Source organism: Ovis aries, chromosome 17 (genome assembly GCF_016772045.2).
Source record: "Ovis aries strain OAR_USU_Benz2616 breed Rambouillet chromosome 17, ARS-UI_Ramb_v3.0, whole genome shotgun sequence".
In the NCBI taxonomy this organism is placed as follows: domain Eukaryota; kingdom Metazoa; phylum Chordata; class Mammalia; order Artiodactyla; family Bovidae; genus Ovis; species Ovis aries.
Window position 1 is genome coordinate 56,899,436 of NC_056070.1, and position 18,884 is coordinate 56,918,319.

Sequence of the window (18,884 nt, forward strand, 5' to 3'; positions counted from 1 at the left end):
GGTACAGCTGCCTTATATTTCTCAGAATATAAATTTTTTAAAAGGTTGTTTTTCCCAATCCAGTAACTTGCTAACCAACTCTCAACTGAGCAAGTGGAACATGTGCCTGCAGAAAATTAATTAAACACAGGTAAGGAAGGCGCTAGCTGGTAACTTGGAAAAAAGAGTTTAATATCTGTATGAATTCATTTGTGTGATTACTCTGAGTAGAAGGGGACATGGTATTATAAGCTTTACTTAATGAACAAATTGAGGATGTCCCTCATCCAGGTGTGTGTAGTAAGAAAAGGGGTAAAAGGGCCCAGAGATGTTTAACGGTTTGTCCAGAGTAACACTATTCTTCATGTTGCACCCAAATCATAGGGCTTCCTTGGTGGCTCAGTAGTAAAGAAACCATCTGCCAATGCAGGAGACTCGAGTTAGACCCTTGGGTCAGGAAGATTTCCTGGTGAAGGATATGGCAGTCCACTCCAATATTCTTGCCTAGGAAGTCACATGGTCAGAGGAGCCTGGCAGGCTACAGTCCAGGGAGTCTCAAATCAGTCAGACACAACTGAGTAACTAAACAAGTCTCCATAAGAAATAATAATGTACAAGCAGTAAAGTTGAACACAGATGTAAAAGCCAGGATGGAACCCAATATCAGATCCTTTGTGACCAAATTTATCTCTAAATTGGTCCCCATAGGGACTTTTCAAAAAGAAAAATTTATTTCTCATCCCATTTAACATTTCTTATTTTATGCTTTGTTGTAAATAAAATCTTGGCTTTACTTCTGACGGATTCTTCCTCCCAACAAAACTCAAAAATTTTCAGAATGGAATGCTGTAATGTCTTCCCAGAACTTCAGAGATCTTCTGAAGCTCCTAAATAAGAGGCATTCGCATGGCTAGCTATAGGTCCACCATCTATTTTAAAACTAAAACTTCAAAACTGTCTCTTGTCCAAAGGATGAAGTCATTCTCTTTTTTTATGCTGTTGGGTCACGTCTAAATTATTTGTAATCAACTATATTGAGCAACTAGAGTTTCCATCAGTAGCAATAACACCAAACAAAGCACCAACATTTTAGAAATCAGAGTTCATTGATACAATGATTTTTTAAAAAAGAGTTGATATCATTGCTAATCGGTTTCCTTTCAAGACACTGGCATGTCTATGTTGCTTACTTTTGTCTACTTAATTGAAAATAGCATCTGTTAATGATCAGGCATTTCTTTTTTATGTAACTAGACAGAACTGAACACTTGCATAGTGTACTTACCCCATTTTTTCCTATCCATATTGCAATTAGCAGGATGAGCTCTTGGGCTTCTCTGGTGGCTTAGTTGGTAAAGAATCTGCCTGCAATGCAGGAGACCTGGGTTCAATCCCTGGGTCAGAAAGATCCCCTGGAGAAGGGAATGGCTATCCACTCCAGTATTCTTGCCTGGAGAATCCGTTGGACAGAGGAGCTGGCGGGGGGTTGCTACAGTCACGGGGGTTGCAAGGAGTCAGACACAACTGAGCAACTAACACTTTCACATTTTCAGGATGAGCTCTTAACTAATAAATACTTTATAAAGAAAGAGGACCTAGTCAAAAAAATTCTCTCATGACTTTAGTCTTAGCCAACATGTATAGTTGTCTAATATGATTTTGGACAGTCTTTCCCTAGGCCTCTAAAAATCAAGTTGCCTTAAACCCAAGTTTTACCACCTTGAAATCTCTGCATCCCTTCCCAAAAAGGCACTCAGTCACAGGGCTCAGGTGCTATCTACAGTATGATCTTAGATCAGTATGATCTTAATTGGAATGAGCATTACTTTAAATAATGATTTTAAATCATACTGTGCCATCCTTCTCCGCTGGCACAGTGGTAAAGAATCCACCTGCCAATCCAGGAGACTCAAGAGATGCAGGTTTGATCCCTGGGTCGGGAAGATACCCTGGAGAAGGAAATGGCAACCCATTCCAGTATTCTTGCCTAGAGAATTCCGTGGACTGAGGACCATGGTGGGCTACAGAGGACCTCCATGAGGTTGCAAAGAGTCGGACATGACTGAGCAATTAACACAACACACAACAATGATTTTAAAATGTTAGGAAAAACCTGAATATTGTTTAGAAAATTTTTGTTAGCAGGAGTTTAAAAAGAGTTAATGATGGAGACTTTTGTAAGAGCAAAGTCCTGTATACATCTGACAAGGTTTAGGAACAAACTGTGTTCCTAAAATGAAACAAAGTCTTCACAAAAGGCTGAATTGTCAAAGTCCATAAACTTGAAGGTTTAGGGGTGATGTAGCAGTTTTAGGTTTCATTGACTTAATCAACATAGCCAGTTTCACAAAAATATAAAGAATGACTCTGAGTTAATAGGATGCACTTTCACCCCTGGCAAGTATCCTCTTGCCGCTTGGGTCAAGATGGGTCTCTCTGGTTATCACGGGTTGCTTTTGGGTCAAAGTTCATTATACTTTGGCCATTAATTCCCACCAAATCATTAAAATCATTTCATGTTGCCCTGAAAAAGAGTAGGTTGAAGCCTTGCTAAAGCTAGCAAGGGTTCCCCTACCATACAGTTCCTGTTCCTACTTGTCAAAATGATTATCATAACCCACAAACTAAGTATTTCTTAAGCTTTGTCTTTGTACCTATCAAAATGTGCCCCGTCAGTGGTGACTGCCTAGTTGTGCAGAGTATGCGTGTAGTATATAGACTGTCTTCCCCCAAGTAGCATCAAACTGACGTCTGTAGAACGCAATGCAAGGAAGGGCAACTCCCTAGACAAAGATATTAGAGTTTAAATTCAGGAAACAGTTACAAGTTCTTAGTGAGTAAATGCCATTATCAATTTATGACAGAATCACTTAGAAAGCTGTGCCAGGTATGACGGGGGAATGGGGACCCCAAAGACTCTTAACAAGGGCCTCAGCCTTTGGGAGTCTCCCAAGAAAACTCAGAAAGGAGTGCCATGAACCTTGACCCCAACGCAGCACAAACAAGCCAGACCCCACCCCAGGCGGGCCAGTGGGTATCTGAAGTTGCAAGGTCTTCCGCGTCTGAGGAAACCCCGCCCCTCCCTATCCCGCCCACATTCAACTCCGCCAATCCTCGGGAGCCATCGACCGCTCGGCTTCCCAGGCGCCTCCAATCAAGTACCTATATCCGGCCACGGGTCTGTGTCCCACGATCAGGGAAGGTCAGTAGAGAGCCTATCGGAGCCTGACTAGGGGCGTGACCGGGGACAGGGGGCGGGCAGACTGGGACGATGGGGCGGAGCGCGCTCGGCGCAGTCGGGTGCGATTGGCCACCCCTGGCAGGAGCCGCACCTCGGACAGCAGCAGCGGCTGCCGCGGGAGGGTCCGTGAGGCGCCCGGTGGCGACGGCGGCATTGGGGTCTTGCGCGCGAGAGTGGGACCCGACGCGGAGACCGCAGGCGGACGCTCTGCGCTGCTGGACCGGACACTCAGTGACTGGACCCAGGTATTCACCGGGGAACAAGCGGCAGAAGAGCGACTCGGGAGCAAGTGTGAGAGAGGAAGCGGCGGCGGCGACGCGGGGCCCGGGGTGGTGACAGCAGGTCTGAGGTGAGAGCACCGGGGCGCGAGGAGTTGACAGAGTGAGTCGAGACCAGGGGACCCAGGGCGGAGTGGGGTCGGCGAGTACTCGAGGGAGAGGAGTTCCGGGAGTGGTTTTGACAGTCCGCTCTGTGGAGAGGAGACCCCTCAGAGGGGCCGGCCCCGCGGGCCTGAGAGGGAAACCCCGAGAGGGCTTGGGACAGCGGGTGTGACGGGAGGGGGCCCCCAGAGGAGCTGGGACATCGGGTGTAAGGAGGGAACCCTGAGGAGCTGGGATAGGGGATCTGAGGTGGGGGGGAAACCCTGAGAGGAGTTGGGACTGTGGATCTGAGGGGGGCGAGACCCTGAAAGGAGCTGGGACAGTGGGTCTGAGGGACGACCCCGAGAGCGGCTGGGAAAGGGGGTTTCAAAGGAGGAGACCCAGAAATGGACCAGGACAGAGGGTCTGAGCGGCAAAGGGGACTCCGAGAGGCTTGGGACAGCAGGTGTGTTGGGGGACACCGAGAGGAGCTGGGACAGCGGCTGTGACGGGGGACCCCTTGGGGGCTGAGGACCTGAGTCTGAGGGGGTCCCCAGGGGCTGCGGCGGAGGTGTGGCCCCGCCCCGCGTGGGCGAGAAAAAGGGGTCTGGGTCCGGGTCGCGGCGCTAGGCGAATCGCGACAGCCGGCCGCCGCTCCCCGGGTGCAGTCAGCTGAGCTTTCTTAGGACCGAGTGGGAGACAGGGGACCGCGGGAGCCCCCAGGACTCCGTGGGTGACTCTGAGGAACGGGGATTATGTAACGACCATCTTCAGGGAGAACACACGGACTGGAGGGTCTGGGTGAAGTGCGGGGATCCGGGAAAGGGCAGGGGCGAGGGGCTAGGGACCTCTGCTCACTGGCCGCCTCGTTTCCCATCTGTTTCTCCGAGTTGGGCGTTTATACCTTGAAAATGAGGGGCTTCCTGACTTCAGTAGCTTCCTCAGAGCGTGAAAAGTTGAAGCGGGCTTCTTTAACTCCCACAAACAAGTGGAAAGGGAAGGGCTCCTCTTGGAGATGCAGGTTTTTGATTCATTAGGCTGTTTAAATTTTGGTAGACCCTGCTTCTTTTTTCACTTCGGCTCAGCGAGGAGATCAGAAATTGTTTCAGGTTCGGCAGCATACCAGTATATCAGTGTTTACAAGGCAGACTTAAAGGAACGAATATAGTAAGTTTGACTGTTTATGTATCTTTGATGTGTTGGAAAGATAGTTGGAAAGTCAAACTAAATTTTGAAAAGAGATATTGGAGCCACTGAACTAACAGCACTTTCCAGTTAGAATTCTTGTCCTGAAAGCTACCAGGACTGAACTTTAGGCATAATTCCAGGACAAGCTAAGGAGAGAGAGAAGCCTATTTAAACCAGACACTATGCGCTGGTGGATGGAGAAGGCAATGGCACCCCACTCCAGTACTCTTGCCTGGAAAATCCCATGGACGGAGGAGCCTGGAAGGCTGCAGTCCATGGGGTCGCTGAGGGTCGGACACCACTGAGCAACTTCACTTTCACTTTTCACTTTCATGCATTGGAGAGGGCAATGGCACCCCACTCCAGTATTCTTGCCTGGAGAATCCCTGGGACGGGGTAGCCTGGTGGGCTGCCGTCTGTGGGGTCGCACAGAGTTGGACACGACTGAAGTGACTTAGCATAGCATGCGCTGGTGGAAAGCAAGTGTATGTCTACTAAAATGCTAAAACAAATAGTGGAAAGCCATAGAGGGTGGGAAATGGGGGGCAGCCTCCTACTTTGACAGATGTGAAAATTAATGACCAGGCTAGTTGTTCAGAATACTTAGGATATGTTAATACTGTCCTGACTACCTTTCCAGTGTTCTCTTGAATGCACATGCTTTGTTATGATTGTTCCCAGGGGTTTTACATTTGAATTTTTTAACCTCTTTTCTTCTGTGTGTTGCTTCTCCTCACCTCTTATCTTGCGACAGGTTTCTTTTTCATAGAAGTAGACTTAGAAAATGATGGCTTGGGGGAGATACTGGGGAATGATCCCCTCCAATATTCTTGCCTGGAGAATCCCATGAACAGAAAAGCTATAATCCATAGAGTCCCAAAGAGTCCAACAGGACTGAAGTGACTTATCTCACACTTATCTCACATAATTACCCTATCATTTTGCAGTTATTTAGATATCATCTTTATTTCAGGTTGAAAATAATGTCTTATTAGAAGCCTTTGCCTGTGTTCAGTAATGGGCAGCTAAGAAGAAGAAAGAAATACTGTATTATTTCTCAAAGACATAATATAGAAGGCTTACAGATAACTGCATGTTTAAATCCAAGACAAAAATTACTGAAGATGTCTTATATTAGGGTGATAATAAGTAGAGGTAATGTATCATTTGAGGATTTTCATTTGATATTACCTGATACAGTATCAGGTACAATGGTTTCAGAGAGTGTGGAGTTTGGTGTGGTTATGAAAATTCCACCAGAAAGAGAAAGGACTCTTCTTTCTGAGAAGTCCTCAGAAACAGAAGTTATGGTGATGAGAGGAACAAACACACAAATACAAATAGTAGATACACAAAAACAAATTTAAAATATGAGAGACTATGTTTAAGATGTAAAAAGTGTAACATTTTTACATTAAATTTATTTTTCTAGAACCCTACCTATAAGTAAAAGGGGGGTTAGTTAACTCCAGAGGGTTATTTACAAGGGGCATGAGTGCTTAGTTGACGCTGACTCTTTGCGACCACCTGGACTGTAGCCCACCATGGTCCTCTGTCCATGGTATTCTCCAGGCAGGAATGCTGGTGTGGGTTGCCATTTCCTTTTCTAAAGCATCTTCCTGACCCAGGGATCAAACTCATATCTTCTGCATTGGCAGGCAGTTTCTTTAGCACAGAACCACCTGGAAAGCCTAGGTTTATAAGGGGCATGTATTCATTATGTAATGCATGTAATGTATGAAATAGTCTGTAGAGGGATTGAGAATCTTAGTAACAATAATCCTGCAAAGTAATAGAAATGTTTGAGCAGATAAGCTCTTCCATCATCCTTGTTAGCTTGTTTCTGTCTGGTACAAATGGTGGTCTCTCAAGATGAAATTTTAGTTCCTTCTAAGAAAAGAAAATATTCTGGTACTCCCCTGAGTGATTACTAAACCAGTCATTTAAACCATGTTATGCTATGGTATTGACCCAGAGACGATGACAAGAGAACCCTTGTAATAGAATTTTTAATGATAGGCAGGGCCCATAATAACTTTTTATTCCTGGGGACATGGGGTGGAGGTAGGGGAGGTTGGTTAGAAGGGTAGCAATTTTGTGGGAATTTATTTTCATTTGTTTCACAAAATAAAACTACACTTTGAGAAGCTATTAATATGTAAATTAGTGAAACCTGTGCTCATTATACGTGTTAATTTTTGATTGAAAAAATATAATCAAAAGCAGAGATTAAGAAGGAGCCTCATCTTTCCATATGAATGGTTATAACCACCAGAGAATACATGCTGTTTTTAGTTTAGAGTTCTTAAATAATTCTTAGTTTAGCAGGATGCAAGTACTGCCTAGTAAATACAATAACCCATTTTGTACTTTCTTTAGCACTTGAGTCATATACAGTCAAATCATTGTAATCTCAGAGTCTACCTTATCTAATTTGGCTTAATTTTTAAGCCAACCTGAAAAAAGGTCTCTTACTTGCCACTGTTCATACTTGTTGGTTTCAGTGATATGGGAAAATGAATGAAAAGTAACTATTGGTACTTTGACTTTAGGGTCTTTTTAGAGTTTATTTTATAGACATTAAAATCATCTTTCCTTTATAATCTTTTCCTTCAGTCTGTTTTTTCCCTCCCCCTAAAAAGAAAGCAGATGGACAGAAGGAAAGCTTTCATCAAACAGTGTTTTGTGGCTGTTCTAAAAGACTTCTTTTCAGTCTTCAATGAGAGAGTCCCACTGTAGTTTTGAGTTATGGGATACTGTACAATTGCATTTCTTCATGGAAAGTGTAGTTTGTGATTATTTAGCTTTAACATTCATTTAATTGGTTACTTTGTCATTTGTAAGGATATGTTAAAAATTTGTTACTATTTTCAAACTCGAACTCTCATAGTAAAAAAAAAAAATTTACTTATGTCTAATGATGGATTAGATGCATTGAATTAACGGACCAAAATATGATGTAACTCACTTACAGGCTATGGACAACAAATTAAAAATAACAAGTATTCAGAAATTTTATGATAGTAGGAATTAAATTGATTATCATTCCAGCTACATGTTTTTAAAGTTACCTAAATTCTTTATAAATCAACCTAATGCATTTTTTTTTCTGTCTGACCTGAGATTTGTTAGAAATGAGTATATTTAAAGTCTTTGTAAATTATTTCTATTTTACATCAGAATGGCCTAGGGGTCAGTTTCATGATACTCAGATCAACTCCTAACCATTATCCCCTTTCTCACAGATACACATTTATCATCCCTAGAGTGAGAAGAGAGGTAATAAACATTTTACACCTAGCAAAACCTACTCACAGGTGGCCCATGTCAGTTTAGCTCCTAACATTGGAACTGATACATTGTAGCCTAGTGTTTGGGAACCTTTCACCTAACCCCTGGCCTCAGTAAAAATGATGGATAGCAAAATCAACCCCATATTTGTTATGCTTACTATTTTAGTCACTTATCAAAGTACTCATTAAAAGATTTCAGTTTTACTTTCTCACACTATTTTTGACGGACAGGGGGATAACCTTTTATTTCCAAATCAAACTAGGACTCTGTGCAGTATTTATTTTTACATGTTTCCTTTTCTGTCTAATGACACTGGCTTTTGTCCATAGCAATCAAGGCTTATGACAATTCAAATATATTTTATTTACCCATTACAATAGATGGCACTAATCAAGACAGAATGCTTTCTTAAATATACTAATAACCTAATTGGTCTTGGCAGTAGGCATACAAAACAGAATTGGAGTTCATGGCCAGTTTTTCATTCTATTGTGAATATTTGCCTTTACTTCTTGAAGATGTTCTGTGTAAATACACAAATATTTCCCCAAACCACATAAATAGTTTTTAACTCTTCTAGATCAAGATTTAATAGCAAGCACAGAGTATGAAGGGTGCTCGCTAGATGTCAGTTGAATGAATGTGAATGAATTAATGATAGGCAAATTATTAGATCATATTTATGTTCACATTTAGTTTCATATTTTCACTGAGGGCTTTTAGTGCATCAAAAGAGTGTTAAAAGAATGATTCTGTTGGAACCCAAGAACAAATGTTAGCATTATTTATCTGCCATGTAGGAAACAGCATGATACATTGAAAGGAGAAAGGGCCTGAGACTCAGACCCAGGCACCTATTTTGGCTTTATCATTATGCCAGCTGGCTTATCCTGGTTAAGTTACTTAAGTGTTTAAAGCTCTCAGTTCTCTCATCTGTAAAACAAAAATATGGGCCTCACAAGATTCTTATAAGGAATAGTGAAGTGATGGTCGCTCAGTCGTGTCTGACTCTTTGCGGCACCATGGACTATTCAGTCCGTGGAATTCTCCAGGCCAGAATACTGGAGTAGGTTGCCTTTCCCTTCTCCAGGGGATCTCCCCAACCCAGGAATCAAACCCAGGTCTCACACATTGCAGGTGGATTCTTTACCAGCTGAGCCCTTATGGCTTATAAGGAATAAATGATGCAATTTATGTAAAGCACCAAGTACAGTGATAAATGCATAGGTGTTTAACAAGTGATAGCTGCTTATTATTTTAATCACTTGAAACCATTTTTCAGTGCTGTTTTTGCTCTATCCTCAGTATCTAATCACTTGCTGTATCCTGTGGCTCCTGGCTCCAAAAAGAATAATTAATAGGTCACACGTAGGGAAATTGAGACTCAGTATGAGTGACTTCCTGGAATTTCATTGCATCCACTAGCTTTATTAACAGCGTACTTCTTAAGGCCCACTTGACTTTGCACTCTAGAATGTCTGGCTCTGGGTGACTAACCACACCATTGTAGTAATCCACTTAAGATCTTTTTTATACAGTTCTTCTGTGTTTTCTTTACATCTTTTCTTGATTTCTTCAGCGTCTACTAGGTCTTTGCCATTTTTATCCTTCATTGTATCCGTCTTTGGGCAGAATGCTCCCTTGATGTTTCCAGTTTTCCTGAAGAGCTCTCCAGTCTTTCCCCTTTTGTTGTTCTGTTGTTAAGCATTGTTCTTTGAAAAAGGTCTTCTTTTCTCTTCTAACTATTTTTTGGAACTCTGCATTTAAATGGATGTACCTTTCTCTGTCTCCCTTGCTTTTTGCTTCTCTTCATTCTTCCACTATTTGTAAAGCCTCCTCAGATAACCACTTTGCCCTCTTACTTTTCTTTTTCTTTGGGATGGTTTTGTTCGCCTCCTTCTGTACAATATTACGGACCTCTGTCCCTAGTTCTTCAGGATCCCTGTTAACTAGATCTAGTCCTTTGAATCTATTCATTACCTCTACTGCAAATTCATACGGGAATTGATTTAAGTCATACCTGCTGGCCTATTATTTTTCCCTGTTTTCTTTAGTTTAAGCCTGAATTTTGCTTTGAGAAACTGATGATCTGAGCCACACTCAGCTCCAGGTCTTTTTTTTGCTGACTGTATACAGCGTCTCCATCTTCAGCCTCAATCAATTGATTCAAATCAATTTGATTCAGATCCTTAAAGGATGATGCCAGCAAGGTTTTGCATTCGTTATGTCAGCAGATCTGGAAGACCCAGCAGTGGCCACAGGACTGGAAAAAATCAGTTCTCACCCCACTCCCTAAGAAGGGTAGTACCAAAGAATATACTAACCATTGGATGGTTGCACTCATTTCCCATGCTAGTAAGATCATGCTTAAAATCTTGCATGCTAGGCTTCAGCATTATGTGAACAAAGAACTAACACATGTCCAAGCTGGGTTTAGAAAAGGAAGAGGAACTAGAGATCAAATTGCCAACATTTTCTGGATTACAGAGAAAGCAAGGAAATTTCAGAAAAACATCTATTTCTGTGTCATAGACTGTAAAGCCTTTGGCTATGTGGATCATGACAATCTATGGAAAGCTGTTAGAGAGATGGGAATACCAGACTATCTTACCTATCTCCTGAGAAACCTATATGCAGGTCAAAAAGCAACAGTTAGAACCTTATATGAGACAACTGATTGGTTCAAAATCAAGAAAGGAGTACGACAGGGCTGTCTGCTGTCATCCTGTTTGTTTAACCTATATGCTGAGCACATCACAAGAATTGCCGGGCTAGATGAGTGACAAACTGGAATCAAGTCAACAACCTCAGATATTCAGATGTTACCACCCTAATGGCAGGAAGTGCTGCTGCTGCTGCTGCTAAGTCACTTCAGTCGTGTCCGACTCTGTGCGACCCCGTAGATGGCAGCCCACCAGGCTCCCCCATCCCTGGGATTCTCCAGGCTAGAACACTGCAGTGGGTTGCCATTTCCTTCTCCAGTGCATGAAAATGAAAAGTGAAAGTGAAGTCGCTCAGTGGTGTCGGACCCTCAGCGACCCCATGGACTGCAGCCTTCCAGGCTCCTCCATCCATGGGATTTTCCAGGCAAGAGTACTGGAGTGGGGTGCCACTGCCTTCTCAGAATGGCAGTAAATGAAGAGGAACTAAAGAGCCTCTTGATGAAGGTGAATGAGGAGAGTGAAAGAACCAACTTAAGACTTAAAAATACTAAGATCTTGGCATCCAGCCCCATTACTGCATGGCAAATAGAAGGGGAAAAGGTGGAAGTAGTGACAGATTTCCTCTTCTTTGGCTCTAAAATCACTGCAGATGGTGGCTGCAGCCATGAAATCAGAAGACCATTGCTTCATGGCAGGAAAGTGATGACAAACCTAGACAGTGTGCTGAAAAGGAGAGACATTACTCTGCCAACAAAGGTCTGTATAATCAAGGCAATGGTCTTCCCAGCGGTCATGTATTATTGTGAGAGCTGGACCACAAAGAAGGCAGAACACCAAAAAACTGATGCCTTCGAACTGTGGTGCTAGAAAAGACTCCTGAAGGTCCCTTGGACTACAAGGAGAACAAACCAGTCAATCTTAAGGGAGATCAACCCTAAATACTCACTAGAAGGACTGATGCTGAAGCTGAAGCTCCAGTATTTTGGTCATCTGATGTGAACAGATGACTCATTGGAAAAGTCCCTGATGCTGGGAAAGATTGAGGGCAGAAGGAGAAGAGGACGTCAGAGGATGAGATGGCTGGATGGCATCACCGATGCAATGAACATGAACTTGGGCAAACTCCTGGAGATGGTGAGGGACAGGGACGCCTGGTGTGCTGCAGTCCATGGGGTTACAAAGAGTCAGGCACGACTCGGCGACGGCCATACCAACAGTGGCAAACTTGACCACTGTAACCTAGATCTGGTTTTTCAACTCAATACATGTTTTACTTTATATTTCTTAAAGGTCCAAGAAAAAGCTAATGAAAGCCCAAAATATGTGCTCAGAAAGGTCTACTGTGACAAGTTTCCAGTCTCCTCTTTTTTGTTCTTCCTGTATACACTATTGCTCTCTTATTCCCCCTAAAATACAGCTCTGATTTTGTCACTTCTGTGTTCAAAACTTTTAATACCCCGTGGCCTACTAAATTCAGTACAGATTTATCAACCTGTTTAGTGTTCCTATAGCCCCATAATCCATCTATATCTCTATCTGTATATATCTATATCTATCTCCTGTGCCCCAGAACAGGCTGCTTACAGCCAAGCACTTACTGATTCCACCTTCATGCCTTTGTTCCTGCTGTTTCTTTTCCCTGGAATGCCTTTTCTATTCCTCATATTTCGGAGTTCAGTTTGTGGGATCTTAGTTTCCCCAAGCAGTGATCAAACTCGGGTCCTCAGCAGTCAAAGTGCTGAGTCCTAACCACTGGGACTACCAGGGAATTCCTGCAGATCTAATTTTAATGCCATCTTTCCTGAGTCCTCTGATCATCTTCTTGCTAATCTCTCCTCTAAATTCCTTAAGTGCTTACTTTGTACATTTTCTTATTTTTATCCTTATCTTTCATATTGCATTCTTCTCTATACTGGAGAGGACACCATTCTGACACACCAGATATTTTATTTATGTTTTTGTTTGTCTTATATCCCTCCACTAGAATTTAGACTCCATGAAAGCAGAGATTTTCTTATTCATTGCTTTCTCCCAACTCATGAAACAGTGCCTACCTAGCATGTAGTGGTGGTAGTGTAGCCACTAAGTTGTGTCTGACCCTTATAACCCCAAGAACTGCCTGCCAGGTTCCTTTGTCCATGGGATTTCCCAGACACGAATACTGGAGTGAGTTGATCTTTCTTTCTCCAGGGTATCTTCCCGACCCAGGGATCAAACCCCTGTCTCCTGCATTGCAGGAGTATTCTTTAGTGACTGAGGCACCAGGGAAACATGTAGTAGTTGCTCAATAAAGGTTTCTTGACTCACTAAATGGATGAATTTGGCTCTGGGAATTTCTCCCATTTGTTGTCTAAAAAGAAGGTTTTGTTATTTGAAACATAAAAAATAAAATCCTAAGGAAATGAAGCATAGCTGGGAAGAGTAGAGTTTATCCATATATTTTATTCTCTGGGCTTTACATTTTTTTGAGCAGCCCTGAATTTATTGTATTTTTGTTTTACTGAATACAAATAAAAGCCATTCCTACCATGACATCATACATCCAAGATGATTGTGTCCCAGTCCGGCTACAATCTAAGAAAACAACATTCCTTGTAATAAAATCTAATGGAAGCTTCTAACATGGCCCTGAGGCAGTAAAGACTTATAAGACCAAGATGATAACAAAATTCAGTACAGGGGCATTATCCCATTAAGAGCACTTCATTTATTTTTCTTAGCTGCTGATATTAACCCTGAAAATTGGTCAAATCAAGCTCCTGATGTTAATTTGGGGTTATCAGTTTTCTGCATGTACAAGTAATTGGGTTTGAAATGTGTTTTAAGCCTGAATTAAAAGAACTTAGTCACTGGTGACTCATGGTGAGAAGTTTTTCCTTTTCCCTGCTGGAACATACGCCATTGCTGCCAACCTGGCCTTTTTGAAACACTGCAAACATAAAGAATCTTGTTTTTCTGTACTAGGTTCTAGAAAAGTTCTTTAAGGTTTAAGGTGGCATGGCCTTAATTACAGTGCATTTTAGCTTTGTATAAAAAGCACTACGATTGACTCTCCAAATTTCCATACAAATTTCTTTTGTCTCTGCCTTTAGGGAAGTTTTCTCATTATATATGAAATAGTCAAAAGTCTACCAGACAGTGTATGAATGACCACAGGGATTTTGTTTTGTTCACTACTATATTCCTAGTGCCTAAATAGAGCTTTCCACAGAGAAAGCAATTAATACATATTTGTTGAGTAAAGTCACAAATATTCTTTAATAACAGTGCGTCTTAGAAAAATCATGAACGTCTACTAAAATAAATTTTCTCCAGCCGTTTTGAATTAGGTAATCATCAATTCACAATCAGTCTAGTTCGGGAGGCTCTTGGTATTAGCCCAGGGTAGTTCTGCCCCAATAGTTCCCAGCATTGATTGTGCCAACCTGAAATCTCCTTTAGCGGTTCACTTACCAAAGGAAGGGTAAATCGGCAACACCCATAGGCACTTGCACCTGTGGGAACCAATGGGCGTCGTAACAGGAAATAACTTGAGCTTGCAGTACAGATAGTCATGAGCAGCGCCCAGGTCACGCCGCTTTTATCTGCAGTTCCTTATTCGGATTGTACAAGGTTTCGTGGAGTTGGGTGTTTTTGCTTGTTTGTATATGTGTGTATATATATATATACATATAAGTTTAAAAGAGAACAACTTTAAATTTGAAAATTGAACTGTGAATGCTGACTGGCATCATCTTCATTATCAAGGAACTGGTGAGTTGTCTTTTCCTTTCTCTTCCTTCTAACGTTTCTTTTCCTTCTAATGTTGTGTACCCTGAAACCTCACTCCAGCGCACAGAGGGGATTAGACAGAGGGTGCGTAAATGTACAATAACTAAAACTTCAGCTGATGTTATCAACAATAACAACCAGTTCTGATATTTACATGATACCATAATGGTAGGCATTGGTAGGATTTTGTAGTTTTTACCTTAAGGTTCTTTTAGCTTGAGCTGGTTTTCCTCTGTTGTGGGGACAGGAGAAAAAGAATCAGGAAAAGTTTTCAGAAAATTCTTTCCAAAATGTCGAAATGTAAAGCTATATAAAATGCTGTTGACGTTAACTGTCTGACCAGGAAGTACTCTCTTAAAGCCTCATTTATAAAACTGTGTCTATAATAACTTCCTTTCTCGGGATGAAGGTGCTGATAGCATGATCTTGTTCTTACAACTTAAGTGGAATTCAGTTTTATCTTTCCTAAGTGAATAAGAAGCTGCCTTTTAAAGAAAGCCATCTCTGGGGCAATCTTACTGACTGCTGTAGCTAAGTAAAGAATTTTTAAAGTCTTTAGGATGTCGAATGGGGAATGTAGGACATGCATTTGAGAAGATCTACTTAGAGTAAGCTTGGTGTTTTGTTTTAAATGTAATGTTTTATTATAAATATAGTTTGTGTCTAAACATAGCTAATAAACACTGTTGAGTTTCATGTGAATATTTATGGCCTTAACTCAAAAGTCCAGCTGAGAGTAATCAACCTAAAAATTCACTGGATTCATATGCTCTATTTATTTTAATTTGTAGTTTGATATTCTACAAATAACTATTAGTGGGGATTATTTTCAAAGTGTTTTATTTTTTCCTTTCTCCTGGATAAGTAAGGTAAATATTAAGCTGCAAATAAAACATCAAAATCTTGTCAGAAGAGTTTTTTAAACACAAATTTTAAATATACTGAAGGCCACTTTTATTAAATGGATGCAGTTTTTGGTAATGAATGATATTATTACTCTAAGACAACAGTTCAAAATTAGGTTACTTAAAACAGCACACTTGTTTATCCTGGAGAGCTTAAAAAATAACAAGCCACTTCCCATTTTTCTTCTTTCACAGAAAGGGATAAAAGGAGAGAAAGCAAAGCAGTTTTGTTTTGTTTTTTAATGTAATATCACATTTAGAGACAGAAAAGTTAGAAGGTTTGATCACATTTACTTTGTTTTGTAATTTTTTTCTTTAGTAGTAAGGGTAGTTTACTTATTAAAGTATAAAAATAAAATATCTTAGGCATGAGGTAATAATTTATGGGACTACTCCAGTCCAAGAGATGAAATTAGATGAAGTAGGCAAGTGGATACTTTTTTAATATCTCATACTTTGTATGTCATTCATAATATTTTATAAACCGGGAAAGCTACCTTAACAGTTTCTCCCAAATTTACTAGACTCTTGGAACATGGTTTAAATGAAATGTGTATAACCCTGACTTCTAAACTCCTGATATTTTATGTAAAGTCTTTATCTGTAAAGTCTTATGATGGTACATAGGGTTGTTGTTGCTGTTCTGTCGCTAAGTCATTTCCAACTCTTTGTGACCCTGTCGACTGAAGGCATGCCATGCTTCCCTGTCCACTGTCTCCCAGAGTTTGCTCACATCCATGTTCATTGATTCAGTGATGCCATCCAACCATCTCATCCTCTGCTGCCCTCTTCTCTTTTTGCCTATAGTCTTTCCCAGCATCAGGGTCTTTTCCAATGAGTCAGATGCATAGGATACATTTTCATTGAAGCATTGCAGTGGATATTACTGATTTGGGGACACTAGTCTTTCTAACATATAAAAAGGAAATCAAAACCTTCAAATAATCTTTGAAATATGATCATATTGCATTTTTTTCTTCATATTTATGAATGTTAAAAATCTAAAAGAGCAAATTAGGTAAATTTCAGTATTCACTGATAAGGAGGACTTTTGTGATTGTCTGAGCATTCTTTTAGCAGTCCAAAAGTATCCCCGTCGGAGGCTGGATGGAGGTGGGGCAGAGGAAGTTGCTGGGGCTTCACAGTAGTGACCGATTATTGCAGATTTAATGGCTGCTTGCCCAGACACCACTCACTGGAGGGAAAAGTGGTAGTTACTAATTGCATCCTACTAATTTGTACATGTTTATTTAACCAGTTATAACTGCTTGCTGGTTTCACACACAGGTGACAACTTTTAAACTTCTGAATTACTTGACATGTGCTTAATCTTCTTGAGTTTACCGCAGTCATATCTGTTATCTTCAGTCAGCAGAGATCACACTGACTCTTTTGTGAAAGACCATGTGTTAGCAGAAAAAAAAAAAGAGAGGGGTGAGGGGAAACAGAACTTGAAACTTTAACTGCTTTACCCTCTAGTGAAGAGTATTGCAGAGTTAAAAGGTAAAGTTTTAGACAATCTATATAAAATAGTATTTAGACGATTTATATAAAAACTATTAAAAATAATCATCTCCTGTGAAGGAGTTTGCAGTTCTCAGTTGTTCTAGTTCAGCCTGAAATTGAGATTCTTAGTGTTGCAACATAAAAGGAAGCTTTGTGGAGGAAATATGACATCTCTGCCCAGATGCATAAGGAGGAGAGTTATTTTTAAAAATGTTTTCTTATGAATATATATATTGTACTGAGAAGTAGCTTTAAAAAAGCTAGTTTCTATTTCAGGGTCATTGGTAGGAGTTACATAGGTTGCTCAGGTCACTGGAATTCTATTAAGAAAATATTTTTTTAAAGCATTTTTATGTCACCAATCAGCCTAATTTGTCTTGACCTGGCCTATCTAAGTGACATTTTTTTTAATGTGAATCAAATTAAGATGTTGAGATCCTGTTAATACCATGAAATAGTCGTGTAATATGTGTCCTCCTGCAAGAGGAGACAGTTCACTCCCATTTCATAGCAGCGTCTCACTCTCCTCCAGGAATAGTATAAGGAAAGGTTAGAGATGAGTCCAGAAATCTCTCCATTTGTATCTTTGATGCTCCTCCCAAACCCTTTGACTCTGTGGATAGCACGCCACCCTTCCTTATCTCTCACTTTTGGTTTCACTCACATATATGTAGGATTGGCAGTGTATTCTAACGATTCACAAGAGCACGTCAGATGAACACGTCTGCCCCTTACCAGGTCACTAGGTTTGTGACCTTGTATAATTCCCTGAACTCGCAAAGCCTCGGTTTCTTCACTGGTGAAATGGGCATAATCATAGTACCTCCCTCGCAAGATTGCTATGAGGATTAAATGAGGTGTGTATTAAAGCACAAATTTGATTACACATAGTAAAGGAAGAGTTCAGTGAATGATAGCAGATAGGGTTATTTTTGCTGTTTGTTACTATGCATAACACTCGAACGTCTCAAGTGTTATGCATAGTTCTACCAGAAAATGATCTTGAGAGGAGGTATGAAACAGTGCATGCACCTGTGTACAGATAGCAGGGTCAGTATTGCAGTAATAGAAGAACCCGAAAAAACTGTGGAGCATGCGAATGAAATCTGTAAATCTTCTTTATGCCATTTCTGTATTTACTACTCTCTACGGAGAGTCGGACATGACTGAGCAACTGAACTGAAGGAGAGTGGAAGCAGGGAAGAGTTGACTGTAGACTTAAATATTTAGTAAAAAAAAAAAAAAATGAACCTGCTAAATTTGGCTTTAGTAATGTTTTTCTCCTTGTTTTTCACTTCTGAGAATTTCTTCCTAATTTGATAGCACAACTCAGGAAAGCAACATGGCAAAATGTTGATTTCTTAATTCATTTTCTCACGAGAGTTTGTTGGTTTTTTTCAGACTGGCTCATTACCAGATTAAAGTCAGGATTATGTTTTGAGATTTTTGGATCAGCTGGGGAAAAAATAATAATAATAACCAGGTTGGGTTTTCAAGGGATGTGTTAGTTTTTTTGGTTTTTGTTTTAGGCGGAGGGGGACTAAAACCAGACTGTAAAGTACACTTGAATGTAAAGAAGAATGTTTTTCTCTTTTCACCATGTTATTCTCTGGGAGCTTATATCCTGTGACAGGTTAATTAACTTTGTATTGAAAAATGTATTGAAAACAAATGAATTTTTACCTAAACAGATTTTCATGGGGCTGTGTTAGCAAAACAGTTGTGAAATTAGGGAGCACCTTCAGTAAATTTACTAAACAAAACAATGGAACTACTTACAGAGAGAGTACTTGGAAAACCTTTAGGCCTTGTGGGAGTATTTCTAGTGTTTGAGATGTCCAGGTTTTAATCTGTGGTCCAACTCCTTTCCCTTGTAGCCAGTCCCTTGGTTAGTCTGTGCCTCGTCCTTGTTTTTCTGGTACCCCTCCCAATTTTACAGTCTCAAGGCCCATCACATTGCCACTAAGAAACACTCTGT

General features: G+C 40.8%; 1 protein-coding gene across 13 annotated transcripts in view; it reads left to right on the forward strand.

Annotated features, from left to right (window-relative positions):
- Nucleotides 1-3,300: 3,300 nt before the first annotated feature.
- The window catches only part of TAOK3 (TAO kinase 3), a 185,680-nt gene continuing 170,096 nt past the window's right edge, over nucleotides 3,301-18,884 (forward strand). For 6 of the 13 annotated variants that reach the window (XM_060400767.1, XM_027956530.2, XM_060400772.1 and 3 more), the window contains exon 1: nucleotides 14,270-14,477. The gene's annotated coding sequence lies outside the window, so the exon portion shown is untranslated. Of the gene's footprint in view, nucleotides 3,602-11,373; nucleotides 11,481-14,269; nucleotides 14,478-18,884 lie in introns of those variants that run through there. The other 7 variants (XM_060400766.1, XM_027956528.3, XM_060400771.1 and 4 more) reach the window with 3 other exon arrangements.